The sequence below is a fragment of the Eptesicus fuscus genome, chromosome 12 (genome assembly GCF_027574615.1).
Source record: "Eptesicus fuscus isolate TK198812 chromosome 12, DD_ASM_mEF_20220401, whole genome shotgun sequence".
Taxonomy (NCBI): domain Eukaryota; kingdom Metazoa; phylum Chordata; class Mammalia; order Chiroptera; family Vespertilionidae; genus Eptesicus; species Eptesicus fuscus.
In genome coordinates, this window is record NC_072484.1 from 23,294,549 (window position 1) to 23,309,194 (window position 14,646).

General features: G+C 43.5%; 1 pseudogene; it reads right to left on the reverse strand.

The window, feature by feature from the left end:
* Positions 1–5,760: 5,760 nt before the first annotated feature.
* On the reverse strand, positions 5,761–7,005 carry LOC114231437 (keratin, type I cytoskeletal 18-like; annotated as a pseudogene).
* Positions 7,006–14,646: the final 7,641 nt, after the last annotated feature.

Below are 14,646 nucleotides of genomic sequence, written 5' to 3' on the forward strand. Positions count from 1 at the left end.
AGGTGTCTGGTCTAATTAGCATATTACCCTTTTATTAGTATAGATTATTAATATTATTAAAATATTAGAGATGAGGAAATAAAGGCTCAGCAGATTCTACATCTGGCCTAAGCAATTCTATAAGTGAAGAGGTCATACACTGTCTTTGTTTGGGTTTCCTCAGAAGCAGAACCTGAGACAAATATTTGGGTGCAAGTAGCTAGTCAAGGCAAGAAAGGAAAGGAAGCAATTAAGGGTGTGTTTATGAGCAAGTTACCACTGTGGACAACTGAACACAATCCCACTGGGGACCCTCAGAGTGACTTTACAAAACACACCACACACCTCAGAAATGTCCCTCTGAGGGAGGAGGCACCTGGGGAATTTATCTGCCAACTTCCTGGGGTGCTTCTGGGGCAGTGACCCCTCAATGAAGACTTCCAGCCAGCCCCATGCATAGGAGGAACAGCCCCACAGGACCAAATGTCTTTGAGCTAAAAGATGCAGGAAGCCACCAGCATATCCTAGAGCCATCTGCAAGTGACCTTCTGGTATGGACAAAGGAATGAACAGGGCAATGACATCAGTGACTCAGGAACACAATGAAGTCTTCGAGGTCCTTGTTCATCTTATGCATTTAGACAGAACCAAAGCCAAAGGAACCCAACCAAGGAAACATAAACTGAGTTACCTTCTGGAGAAGGATACTGTGTGATATTTCCTAGTAACTTGTCCCAAAACTTATCAAATTATGACACCCTCACATACCATCAAAATCTCTTTGGGTGAGTTTTTGTTCTTCTACATTGGTTTCCAACAGGTGGGAAAAAAGAAGAATGTTGACAACATATTTTGATCAGTAAAGTACAAGTCATTTGTTTGTTGTTATTAATCCTCACCTGATGATATTTTTCCATTGATTTTTAGAGAGGGGGGAATGGAATGGGAGAGACAGAGAGAGAAACATCAATGTGAGAGAGACACATTGATTGGGTTGCCTCCTACATGTGCCCCGACTAGGGCCAGGGATTGAGCCTGCAACTGAAATATGTGCCCTTGACCAGAATCAAACCTGGGCCAATGCTCTATCCACTTAGCCAAACTGACTAGGGCATAAAAGGAATTTTTTTAGGCTCTGCTAGGTATGTGGAAGGGAAAGGATTTTCTGAGCTGAAGTGTTCTACTCTAAAAATGTGAGAACCTATTTGAAAATGTCTACCTTCAAAAAGGTTGACTGAGTCCTCTGCATAGGAGTAGCTCCACACATATGCTTCCTGGGTCATATTTTTTTAAAAAGTCAAGTTTGGAGCAACTATTTTTGGAAAAAGTCAAGTTGATAAGCTAACACTTGAGAGACATAATGCACACCTAAGCCGCTCAGGCTGGAATCAAACCAAGTTCCTTAATTTTGCCAAATACCTGCCCTTCACTCCATTCACTTCTCCAAAAGAGCTTTTATTTCATCTTTTCACCCTTCCTTCCAAAGGAAAAAAATCCAAAATCAACTTATAAAAGCTAGAACTTTCATGCACCATCCATTTCTAAATAAAAACGAAATACCAAAGGAAAACAACAAAACTTATCACAGCCACTCTCTTTGATTTCCAGCCAAACCTTTGAAACAGGAACAAGATACAGTTGGTGATGAGGAGGTGGTAGAATGTGGTTTTCATTTAGAAGATGGTTAAGCCCATTTGTAAATAGGCATCTTCTTGTCTTTTTGTATGGGAAGGCTTATTTTCTCTATATTTGGGCAGAGCTACTGGAGTGACCGAAAACCACCACCTCTGTGGATGATCTCTGATATAGACCAGAAAAAGTCTTAGTTGAGGTAACTGAGGCCAGAGATCCACAACCAAACTGTGCTGTATTATTTCATTTTTCAAACTTACACATTCATTTTCCTGCAGCCCTTTCGTTGGGTGATTTATGTTCAGTTGACTTTGCTACAGGCCTGGAATGTTTACACAAAGGCTTAATAGACATTTACTTTGGAAGTTACATTGTGAGATAGAATCAAGGAATTGGCCCATTGCCCGAGTCAGAATGGGAGGCCACCTGGAAGTTAATGATCGCTTTGTGAAGACCAGAGGCATGTAACAGAAGGTTCCAGAAGACTGGAGACTTCACGTAATAATCACATTGCCCTCAGACATACACCATTGGAATGACTGAGAATAAACTTGTGTAAATAGAGACATCCACAGATAGAAATGTCCAGGATTACAATTCCTCAATACCTTAATACTTTAATATTATATTTTGTACTGCATCTTATAGTTTATATGTGGTTTTATGTAGCATCCAAATTAATGCTCTCCAAAAAGATACCTGTAACCTCAAATGTCAGTCTGTTTTAAATACTCATGCTGAATTCACCTTTGAGGCAATTATAAAAGAACTAGAGGCCCAGTGCACGAATTCATGCACCAGTGGGGTCTCTCAGCCTGGTCTGTGGGATCGGGCTGAAACCAGCTCTCTGACATCCCCAAGGTGTCCCGGATTGCTAGAGGGTGCAGGCCAGTCTGAGGGACCCCATGGGTGCACAATCAGGGCCGGAAATGGATGCAGGAGGTTGTCCAGCCAGGGAGGGACTGTAGGAGGGCTCCAGGGCATGTCTGGCCCTTCTCTCTCAGTCCCGATGGGCCAGACCCCAGCAGCAAGCTAACCTACCAGTTGGATAGTCTGCCCCTGGTGGTCAGTGCACATCATAGCGAGCAGTTGAGCAGCCTTACCATATCATTAGTATATTATGCTTTGATTGGTTGAACAAATGACCGGACAACTGGACACTTAGCATATTAGGCTTTTATTATATAGGATTACTACCCTCACTTTAAAGATGCAAAAAATGAGCCTCAGAAAGGGCTAGCAACCTACTTGCTCAAGATTACATGACATGTAACTGCTAACAGTGGTTCTCAACCTTTTTAATGCCACGACCCTTTAATACAGTTCCTCATGTTGTGGTGACCCCCAACCATAAAATTATTTTTGTTGCTACTTCATAACTGTAATTTTGCTACTGTTAATGAATCGTAATGTAAAAATATGTGTTTTCCGATGGTCTTAGGCTCTACAGCAGCAGTTCTCAACCTGTGGGTCATAACCCACAGGTTGAGAACCGCTGGCAGGGTCGCCTAAGACTATCAGAAAACACAGATATTTACATTACGATTCATAACAGTAGCAAAATTACAGTTATGAAGTAGCAACAAAAATAATTTTATGGTTGGGGGGGTCACCACAACATGAGGAACTGTATTAAAGGGTCGTGGCATTAAAAAGGTTGAGAACCACTGGCTAAAAACCACAGTCCCTTCAGTAACATCACTACTTCTTCACAGATGCTTTAATTAAGATATTCATTTTTTCTATGATTCACTAAACCCTACTTATGAAATATATTAACATCCCTGGGCTGAGCACAGTGAAGAATAAACATAAATGTAATCTCCTTGACATTATTAGCTAATTTGAGAGAAACGTTTGTTTCTTTAAAATGCTTGTTTTTACGGATAAAGGGTAATTCTTAAGGAAGTCTCTGTAAAAGACATCAACATATGGTACATCCTTTCCCATGGCATGGAGTAAGGATGAGTTAGTGCATTAAAGAAGGTGCTCAGAGGAATTCTCCATAATGCTCTCTGATAGACACCTGCAGACAGGAAAGGAGTAAGCTATGCAGGTATCTGGGGTTACCATTACAGAGAGAGCAAGCAGCAAGGGCAAAGTTCCTGGAAACATATTTGGCTTGGTCACAGAATGTCAAGGAAACCAGCATGTCTAGAGCAGTGTGGGCAAGGGGGAAAGACTAGGAAGAGAAGGCATAGAGGATACAGATAGGAATTCACTCAGGGCCTTATAAGCCATAGTAAAGGACTTGACTTTGACTCTGAGTAAGATGAGATGTCATTGGAGGATTCTGAGCAGAAAAATGACCTGATTTGGCTTCTGCTTCTAAAGGGGATTATTCTGGCTTCTTTGTGAAGGAAAGATTGTAGTGGGGGACAAAGGCTGAAGCAGGATATCAGTCTTGGGATGATGGATGTGGTGAAATGATTATTCAAGGTATAATTTGAAGGTAGCTTCCACAGGATTTGCTGGTGAATTGAATGGGAGGTAAGAGAAAAAGAGAAGTGTTGATTATTGTTTCAAGTGTTTTAACTTTAGCCCCTAGGAGGGTGGAGTTGCCACACTGAGATAGGGAAAGCCAGAGGTAGATCAGATTGTGAGGGTTAGATTAGAAGGCCAATTTCTGTCTTAAAAAGTTTGAGATAACCTGTTAAATATCCAAGTATGGATATTGAAAGACATTTAAATATATCAATTTGGAGTTTAAGTGAGAGATCTGGGCTAAAGATGTAAGTATGGGCATTATGAGGTGGTACTTAAAGTCACAAGACTGAAGAAGATAACACAGAATGTGGATCTAGATGAAGAAGAAGACCAAGGTCTGAACTGGTTGGGTGGGAAAGCCCAACATTTAGAAGTTGAGGAAATAAGAAAAAAACAGCAGAGGACATGAAGAAAGTTAAGTCAGTGAAATAGGAAGAAGATAAATAAAAAGTCACACCCTGGGTGACAAAAGAAGAAAAATATTTCAAAAAAGAGGACATCAAGAGACATGAGAGTATATGTCAACAACAACAACAAAAAGACAGTTCATAGTAGATTTATTCATATACCCCACACATGGGAACAACCCAAATGCCTAAGCAGGAGAATGAATAAACATATCATGGTACAGTCCTACAATGGAATACTACTCAGCAATGTAAAAGAATGAACTACTGCTATCCCCAATAATAAGGATGAATCTTCAGGCATAATGACAAGCAGGATAAACCAGACGTTCAAGACTATATGCTCTCTGATTCCATTTACATGAGTAAGGAAAGACAAATAGGCATTGACTAGGAATGGAGTTCAAACAAACTTACTGGAGTAATAGAAAAGGTCTCCATCTTGATCCAGGTGGTGGTTACACAGGTATATACATATATAGCAATTCCTCAAGCTTAGTCTTCAAATCTGTGAATTTTACAATATCCAAATTATGACTCAGTAATAAAACAAGGTTGGGGGGGAAGAGGGCATGAGAATGATGTCCTATGCTATAGACTAGAAGGACAAAAATAGAATAAGTGATCTTTGCCCTGGAAGAGTTTATTTATCAGTCCACAAATAGAAAATGCAAAGATTTCCTCTTCAGAACTAGAGGACTGCATACGTCTGTGTTTTTACACTCTTTTCTGTAGAACTTCCTCTTGCTCCACCTTTCATCATGCCCACTTCAGTCAACAGTCACATACCTTAGAGGAAAGAGGAGAACATGTTGAACAAGTTATCTTGGTAACCAAAGTATTTTTATGGCTGGCCCTTTGGCTCTGTCCTCTTTGTCCCACCCTCCCAGTTCCCACTACTCCCCCACATGTTATATGCCTGAACTTACTGTTAAGCCCTCTACGGATTGTGTTGATTCTCCCCACGAATGCTCATTTCTCTATTTGGTCTCTGATCTACTTTTTATTCTGAACTTGTGCAGTTGTTTGCATCTAATTTTTAGCACATTCAGGGTTTCTAACCCATGGGGTTGTTTGAATTTCAAATCCCTGAAACTTCACTGTCCTCTGATAGGTTCTTCACAGCCTGGATAGGTTTCCTCCAGCAGCTACAAAACTTCTTTAATGGACGGAAAATTATTTGTTTGTTTTTTCAGTGATCTCTGAACTTATTATTGGTCACCTGCTTGCCAAGGGATGCCCCACTACTGCTGCCTTAACACCTCAGAACTTTGGTGTCATTGACCTCAGATACCACTTTGCTGTCCACAATTCTGCAGGTGGTGGTCTTCTGGATGGATTGCAGGGAATTTCTGTTGTCCAGGGCATCACTAAGATAGAGGTCCACCCCTTCTTCCAGCAGATTGCAATAGGTAGAAATCTCAGCCTCCAATTTGACCTTGATGTTCAGCAGGGCCTCTCCTCCTCAGCCTGGTACTGCCACTCTGCCCAGGTCGGGCCAGCTCTGATGCCAGGTACAACAGGATCCCATTGAGTTGTTTCATCTATGTGACATAGCGCATCTCCACCTCCCTCATTATGTTCTCCAAACTGGCCTTCAAATTTCTCATGGAGTCCAGATTAATCTCCAAGGAAAATACCATACATCTCAGTTTCGTGAGCAGCTCCTATCTCAGCAATCTGCAAGGTGACCACTGTGATGTTCTCCTCAATCCGCTGGGACCTGTATTTGTCTAGCTCCTCTCAGTTCTTCTACTGGGCCCAAATGTCCACCATGATCTTGTTGAAGTCCTAATATTTGGGAGCATCCAACTCCACAATCAACCCAGAGTTGGCAATCTGGTTTTGTAGACCATTTACTTCCTCCTCATAGTTCTTCTTCATGAAGAGCAGCCCCTCCTTAAGAGCCTTGATCTCTGTCTCCAGTGGCAGCCAAGTGATATTGGTGTCATCAGTGACCTTTCAGAGCCCATTGATGTCACCCTCCACAGACCAGCTCATGGCCAGCTCCTTCTCATATTTGACTCTGAAGTCATCAGCAGCAAGACGGGCATTGTCAATCTACAGAACCACGTGGGCATGGCTCACAAAACTTACAAAGATCTGAGCCCTCAGGTCCTCGATGGTCTTGAAGTAATATCCCTAATCTCTGACCTGAGGTACCTTCTTCTCCAAGTGTTTCCAGATTTTGTTGTCCAGTCTCCAATTATCAGCCTCCAAGGCTTCTCACCATCTTAGGTAGAAGGCCAGATAGCCATTCAGGCATTGCATAATCTCTTCATTTTGGATCCACCCTATGCCTGCCGGACCCCCAGCCATTTCTGAAGCCAGGCCACTCCACATGCTAGTGGAGTGGAACACAGAGATTTGAAAGATGAGCCCCTAGCATCTGCATAGATGATGGCCATGCTGCTGGCCGGCTGGTCCCATGGCTGGGTAACTACATGGAGCCCAGGGTCCAGTAGTTTGTGGATAACCTGGAGCAGTTGCTGAAGATCATGTTGTTCAGGGAGAAAGGTGAGAGGCCAAGACTCAAGTCCAAGCCACCTGTATGAATAATTTTCCCCTACTCCCAAACCTTTTAAGTTAAATGAGATTTATCAAGCTGTTAATTATTAAAGTCAAAACTTCATAGTCAGGTGTTAGAATTCTCTCCATCAGAAAACTGAGAAAGAAAAAGTGTTCCTACTGTAAATAAGGTCACAAAATGAACACATATCTACTTTCAGTTGGAAGCCTGTGCCCAATGGCAAAGGGGGCTCACCACACCCACCCTCACAAGGCTGTCCTAACTTGACCTGCTGCTTTGGCTGCCCATTAAGATATCACTTCTGGGCAAGAATTGAAAATTACTTAGAAGCCAACATGTGATTCTATAGTGGGGCATGACTCCCAGGTTGACCCATGTGTTGCTCTGTCCGCCACACCATCCCATTATAACCCCTCTGTCCAGACTCCTGGGCTGGTCACAGGGCAGCAAATCATAATAGTAAATTCTTGGGCTGATTTTATTTTTCCAAAAGGAGAGAGAGCTAAAAGAGAACCTGGCTCAGAGTTTAGAGCAAGTATCCAAAACTAAAGCTCAGTAGTGAGAGGCAGGGGAGGGGGAAAGTTGGTGAGGTTTCTGCAACTTGTGTGACTGCCCTTGGGTTATTTCCAGGACCAGCATCATGAGCATGTGACTCAGGCAGTTGCACAGGGCTTGTGCTTAGAAGGGCCCCACACTTGGTTCAAGGCTCTGTTATTATCATCTTGAAATTGTTAATAATTTTTGAACAAGGACCCCACATTTTCATTTTGCTCCGGGACCTGCAAATTATATAGCCAGTCCTGATTGTTTCAGCTCAGTTATCAGCAAACCAAACATCGCTTGTGATTTTAAAACACTCTGCCTTGAGCCCTCTCTGAAGTAGATTCAAGTTGATAAACTGAGAGGCACAGACCACACTCAAATATCTATGGAGATTACTGTTTTCAGAGTGTAATAGGAGAGAGTTATGTGAATGGATTTCCAGACTGGGATATTCTCCACCAAAACTGGGGGAAAATAAGGAAGTCTCTACAAATTGAAGGTCAAGATGATGGTTAAGAAAGTAAAACTTCAAATAAAATGTTCCTCCCTGGCTTGGATACAGCATTATACATACACTTACTGCTACAAAAAGAATCCACCAGTATTAATGCTGATGGTTGAAAAACACATGTAACCTGAAAAATCCCCAATCCATCCTTTCTGAGAGGTAAGATGCGGTAAAGTGGCTGAACTGTGTTACAAATCAACTTCTGGCAGTGATACAATGATGTAAAAAGAGGAATTCGGGTAATCCACTGGATAATTGCTTCTCTACTTTCTCCCAAAAAGCTTAAAGATATGTTTCCAGAGAGGCCCATCTGATCCCTTACTATTGTGCAAACTTTCTCTGTGTTCTCAGATCAAGCCCTTCTAAACTCTCTTCTCCTCTGTAAAGTCTTCCCTGGCTATTTAGAAGCAATTCAGAGGGTATTTTCCCTTTACTATCTCCTCTTCTTTCAATAAATCTCTGAGCATGTAAAGACTCTCCTGGTCCTTGTCAGCAACAGAGCCAAAGGGGGGTGGGGCCGAGTAAACAGAGAAGGGGGACCTTAGTAGCTGGGCTCAGTGCAGGGCTGCAACCCTTTTCATCACCCACAGAGTACTTCCTGTCATGGAATTCACCACCACAACCTTCCCCCTTTCCTTCATTCTCCTCCAGGTCTATTTCTTCCCCTGCCCTTTCACTCTCAAAGATGACCTCTCCACCTACTTCCCTGGGAAAATTGAGAACATCTGATGAGAACTCCCACAAGTTTCCTCCCAGCTCTTTCAGTTTTCTTTGGATCATCACTGAAACTTTCTTCCTTCCCGCCCATCTTGGAAGAAACTTTCTCTGCCACATGGGCAGGTTAACCCCTTCACCTGCCTCCTATGATGCTGGACCCTCCCTCTCATGACTATGGTCTCTATTTTCCCTCTCCTCACCAGCTACTTATCCAATTCCTAAACACGAGCTCCAATATTCCCATCCAAAAAGAAATAGACAACAACACCCCCTCTTGATCTACACCTCTCCTTCCTTGTCATACCAATCTCCCTCCAAGTCTGCTGCTTCCGGTTCTCTCTCTTCCCCTCAATAAAATAAGATATTGTCTGCCATCCAGCATGAAGTTTAGAAGACACCAAATACATGGGAGACTTATTCCTTGGTCTCATGCATCTTGGCTCTTCCTCTCTCCTGTCTTTTGAAATTACCTTCACAAACGTCAAACAAAATCAAAGGCCTTGGTTTGCTGCCCCTCTTGCTTGCATTTCCAGCAGCACTCTCACCTCTCAGCATGAACGCTTGTCTTCCTTGGTTTCTGTGATGTTGGTCTCCTTCCACCTTTTCCTACTGCTCATTTCAAGTGTCCTTCGGGGTTTCTCCTGTTATTCATTGTCCATCACTTAATAGAGAATGTTCCCCAAAATACCAGTCTTGGCCTATTTTCTGCTCATTGTACTATCTTTATCCCATGAGGCTGCTCATTGGCTCCCATCCTCACAGTGTGTTTCCCAGAAGTATATCACTACTTTGGACTCACTCCAAAATTTCAGAACACATCTAATACCTGCAAACACCCAGCCACCTGCCGGACATTCTTCTAAGTGTGGCCCACTGACTCCTCAAGCTCTACTTAGCTAAAGCAGAATCAGAGTGACACAAGGAACAACTTTGCACAACTTTTAGGAAGCTTCTTCTGTGATTCTTGCTGGGGGCAGCAACTGGTGTCAGTCTAAGGCAAAACAGGCCTGCAGGCAAAAGCAGATGATTTTACCTGGCTGCGGCAACAACTGGAGAGAGGGGACAAAGCCAGATCCTGACGGACCCAAAGCAGCCAAGTTGCACCTACTTCTGTGCTTGGCACTGAATGTTGCCTCTTGTCCTCCTAAAGTTTACACTGTGCAAGGCCCTGATAACAGACACAGACATCACCCAAAATTAGACAAACATTGCTTGTACACCTAGCGACAGAAAATTAAGTACTTATTTTGGCTGCAAGTCAAGGCACAATAGCATTGCATGAAGCAGGAAGTGACGGGGGTGTCTGGCTTGGGCATAGTGGATTAAGGAAAGCGGTGACCTCTTTTCCACTTATTGTTCACACTCTAAATGCTTTACTTCCATCAATTAAAAAGCGCATGTGGACTCTGTCCTTTCAATTATTTGTGAGTTAGTTAAGCATCTGTCTGTGGTCAAGACTCACTTTTCTTTTTAGTGCGAGTAACTGGATCTTCTTTCCTAGTCATGGCACCCCAGCTCCCAAAGTACTCTGTGAGGGACCCGCCCCTGGAAGACACTGATGCTAACATTGCCCTCCCTGAGTAAGGAAAGTTAAAAAGAGTTAATCAATTGTTGGCTATATATGAGTCCCACCTCCCACTGGGGGGGAGGGGAGGGGGCTGGAGGGGGATCTCTCTTGTGAACAAAGAAGAAAAAATAAAAGTTCTCTTCCTCCATGAGGAGCCTAGATTCCCCATCCAGGGCCTCCTGCTAATTCCATGCCTCACCCTGAAATCAGGGAGGCCTGAGCCCTTGGGATGATCACCACCCCTCTGGGCATGATCTGCGGCATTCACAGCTTCCGAGTATCTTAATCTATTCCATATTCCAACAGGCTCTCCGGAGGGAAAGGTAATCATTCTCACACAAACAGTCACTCCACACTTTCTTTCCCACTCACATCCGCTTGGAATTGAGAGCAAGCAGGGAATGGAGTTCTCCCCTCCCTGATGGTGCATGGCTCTTTGGCCTTTGCTTAATCAAGGCATTGCTATGGCAGTAAGCCATGTACAAAGTTGCCTGCCCAGAAGAAAGCAGGGAGCCATGGAATTGCCTTTTCCCAGCTTAAAAGGAATTTCTGATCAAAGTCATGCCAGGGGTGGTAAAGAAATAGAAAGAGCAAGGAGGAGCGAATACCCTTAAATATGAACAGTTATAGAGAAGCCTTCATGGAGAGAAACACAATTAAATGATTTTGTGACATTCCCCTAATTACAATTTTGTATCATTTTAATTCAAAACTATATTAGCTTCCTCCAATGAAGAAGCTGGAATTAAATGTAGACAACCCATTTGAGAAATTTCCAAGGCATCCCATAAAGCAAGTACTATTCCTACCACTTCTAGCCATTTGCCTGACTTCTCAAACCTACAAAGATTTCTTAACTCTGCCATATCCAATTTAATAGGAAGTACTTACTCTACTTCTAGAATATCTTCCAAATCCAGCCCCTGCTCACCTGCTTCACCACCTTTTTTTTTTTAAATTCAAGGCACTATTATTTCTTAGCTCTAATATTACAATTTTTGGTCAAGAAGGTTTTCTGCCTCAACTGCCCCATAGCTCATTTTCCACACCACAACTGGAGAGCACTGGAATACCTAAATTACTTTCCAAAGTCCACCCATTGTCCTTTAAGTGAAATCTAAGCTTTTCATCTATCCTGCGTAAGTTTCCTTCAGCTGTCCCCTTCCCCCATATGTACCCTCACACCTCACACTCTTGCTCCCTGTGCTTCAGCCATACCAGCCTCCCTTGCTGTCCTTCCATGACACCAGGCTCTTTCCCATTGTCTTAGATTGGGTTTCCTAGAAGCAGAGCCTTTGAAGGAGATTCTTGTGCATGTGGTTAATTGAGGGAAGGATCTCAGAACCAAACTGGAAAAGAGTGAGGGAAGCAGAACAGGAAATGGGGAAAAGCCAAGCAGAGATGTGGTCTCCACTGGAGGCTAACTTGATGATCCCATGACTCCACATGAGGCAAGGAGCCAGCATCTTGTACCACACTATCAATCAGCCATTGGCTGTGGTCAACCCACAAGGGTGGACATAATGTCAGCCATACTCCTTCAGCTGAGGGCAACTACAGTTGTGAGCAGACAGCAGCCAACATTTATAGCAGCTAGGGAATTGGTACCTTGGCCCAGGGAAGGCAATGTATGCAGGGCATTACCAGTTTTACTGGACCCACCTTAAGAACTTGTTTTAGATATTGCTACTGTCTGAAACAGTCTCCTTCTAGATCTTCAGTGTCTAGCTTCTTGTCATCACTTGCACCTCAGTTCAAGTGTCACCTGGTCTGAGTGGCTGTGCCTGGCCATTGAGCTGAAGTAGACACACTGCCCTCTCACTTAGTTAATCTTATTATTCTATAATATTCATTTTTACTATCTGAAATATGTCCTATTTAATGTTTACTTATATGTTTATTGGCTGTCTCACCTACTATAATGTAAAGTGTGTGAGAGCAGGGACCCAGTCTGTCACCTATCTAGTGGTACAGTCAAAAGATTCTGGAGTCAGACATCCTGGTACAAGTTCTGACTCCACCATTTACTAACTATGTAAGCTTGAGCAAGGTAACTTCTAATAGTGCTAGAGTAATAGCTTATTGGTTGGATTGAATGAGTAGATGCAAGTAAAGTACTATACTTAGAATAGTGTCTGATACATGTTAATCATTCAATGAATGCTAACCTAGAAGATGACTGATGAATGAATGAATGAAAACATTCCTTGGCAATTCAAGCTACCACCTTGCTTTGCTTATAAAATGTGCATCAAAGGCCATGAGCATTGCTCTGATTTTCACCCTGTAAAACTACACAAATTCTTATTCTCTTTCTCAGCCATCAGTAGGCATCCAAAATACTTAAATTATTTTATTTCCATGATGCTCAAAACAAGCCAATACTTCCATTTTGACTGCACTCATTGCAAATCTATAGATTTAAAGATTCAATTTCCTGGGCATCAGCGTGCTAAATCTTGAAGGCAAGGCCCTCATCCCCCAACCATAAGCAGTCACTGTTCCAACAACTCTTGCCCATTGCTACCCTCAGGCCAACCCTGCCATGTGATTAAATAAACTGACTGCATCAAGAGGAAAGGAAGCTTTCAGTAAACTTCAGCCACCAAATGAGTTGTGGTTTTGTCTGTGGCCTGGATGAAATGGGTAAAGGAGCAATTAGTTCAAGTCTCCTCTGAAAGAGAGGTTTTATGGGAAGTAGGAAACAGAGGCAGTCATTAACCAAATATAAACTGACCACTTTCTGTAAGCAGGCACTGTAGGGAACATAAAGATGAGCAATGAAGAAGAATTAAAGACCTCAATCAAATAGCATTTTATTCACCTAATATTTTTAAAGGAGGCTATTGTATTTGTTTGGATTTTAAGAGTCTGGCAAGACATTTAGGATTTATGTAAAGACACCAAGAACCAGTTTAAGCTACTGAACTGTTACGGGGAAACTGGATGATGTGTTTGTCCCTGAGGGAGGAGGAGGAGGACAATGCAAAAGGTCCAGGGCATACATCCACCTTTCAATGATGATCTTAGTGGCCCTGTTTTCAAACATAGCCTAGGATCTTCATCATATGCCCAAATTTAAGACAGTGAAGCATTATAAGCCATGGCTGAAGTCTCTCTCCACAGTATATGAGAGAAACAGTAGCAGTGACAGTAGCTAACATTTACACAGGTTTATATGGTATATACTTTGTGTCAGGAACTACTTTAAGTATTTTCTCCACCTCTCATTTATATATATACTAGAGGCCTGGTGCATGAAATTCGTGCAGGGGGTGGTGGGTCCCTCAGCCTGGCCTGCACCCTCTCTAATCCAGGACCCCTCGGGGGATGTCTGACTGCCTCTCACAATCCAGGACCACTGGTTCCTAACTGCTTGCCTGCCTGCCTGCCTGATCGCCCCTAACCTCTCTGCCTGCCTGTCTGATTGCCCCTCACTTCTCCCCTGCTGGCCTGATCACCCCTAACTGCCTCTGCCTCACCCCGCACCTGGGACCTAGGATTTCCTCTCTCTGGCTGGCCACAGGTACCCAGGACCCAGGCCAGCCTCAGCCTCAGGGGACCATGGGCGGGCAGCTTCGCCCAGGCTGCAGCCACAGGCACCCAAGACTGTGGGGTGGGTGGCTTGTCCCTCTCCTGGGCTGCAGCCACAGGCGCTGGTACCCAGGACTGCAGGGCAGGCAGCTTGTCCCTCTCCCAGGCTGCAGCCCCAGCTGCTGGTGCCCGGGACTGTGGGGCGGGTGGCTTGTCCCTCTCCTAGGCCACAGGCGCAGGTGCAGCCACTGGCACCCAGGACCATGGGGCAGGCAGCTTATCCCTCTCCCGGGCCACAGCCCCAGCCGCTGGTGCCTGGGACCGTGAGGCAGGTGGCTTGTCCCTCTCCCGGGCTGCAGCCTGACTGGTCCTCATTCCTCTCTCCCCAGTGTTGAGTGTCTGAGCCTTTATGGCGTGAGGGTGTGATGATGTGAGGGTGTGATGACCATTTGCATATTAGCTCTTTATTATATAGGATGGCTATTACTCAGCAGTAAAAAAGAATGAAATGTTGACATTTGCAACAACATGGATGAAACTTGAGGGTATAATGCTAAGTGAAATAAGTCAAAAGAAAATAAGAAAAAAGCAAATACTGTAAGTTTTTACTTATATGTTGTATATTAAAAAAATGAATAAAGAAACAGACCAACAGATACAGAGAACAAGCTAGTGGTTGTCCAAGGGCATGGGGAAAGATGGGTAAAAAATGATTGATAGATAGATAGATGATAGATAGATA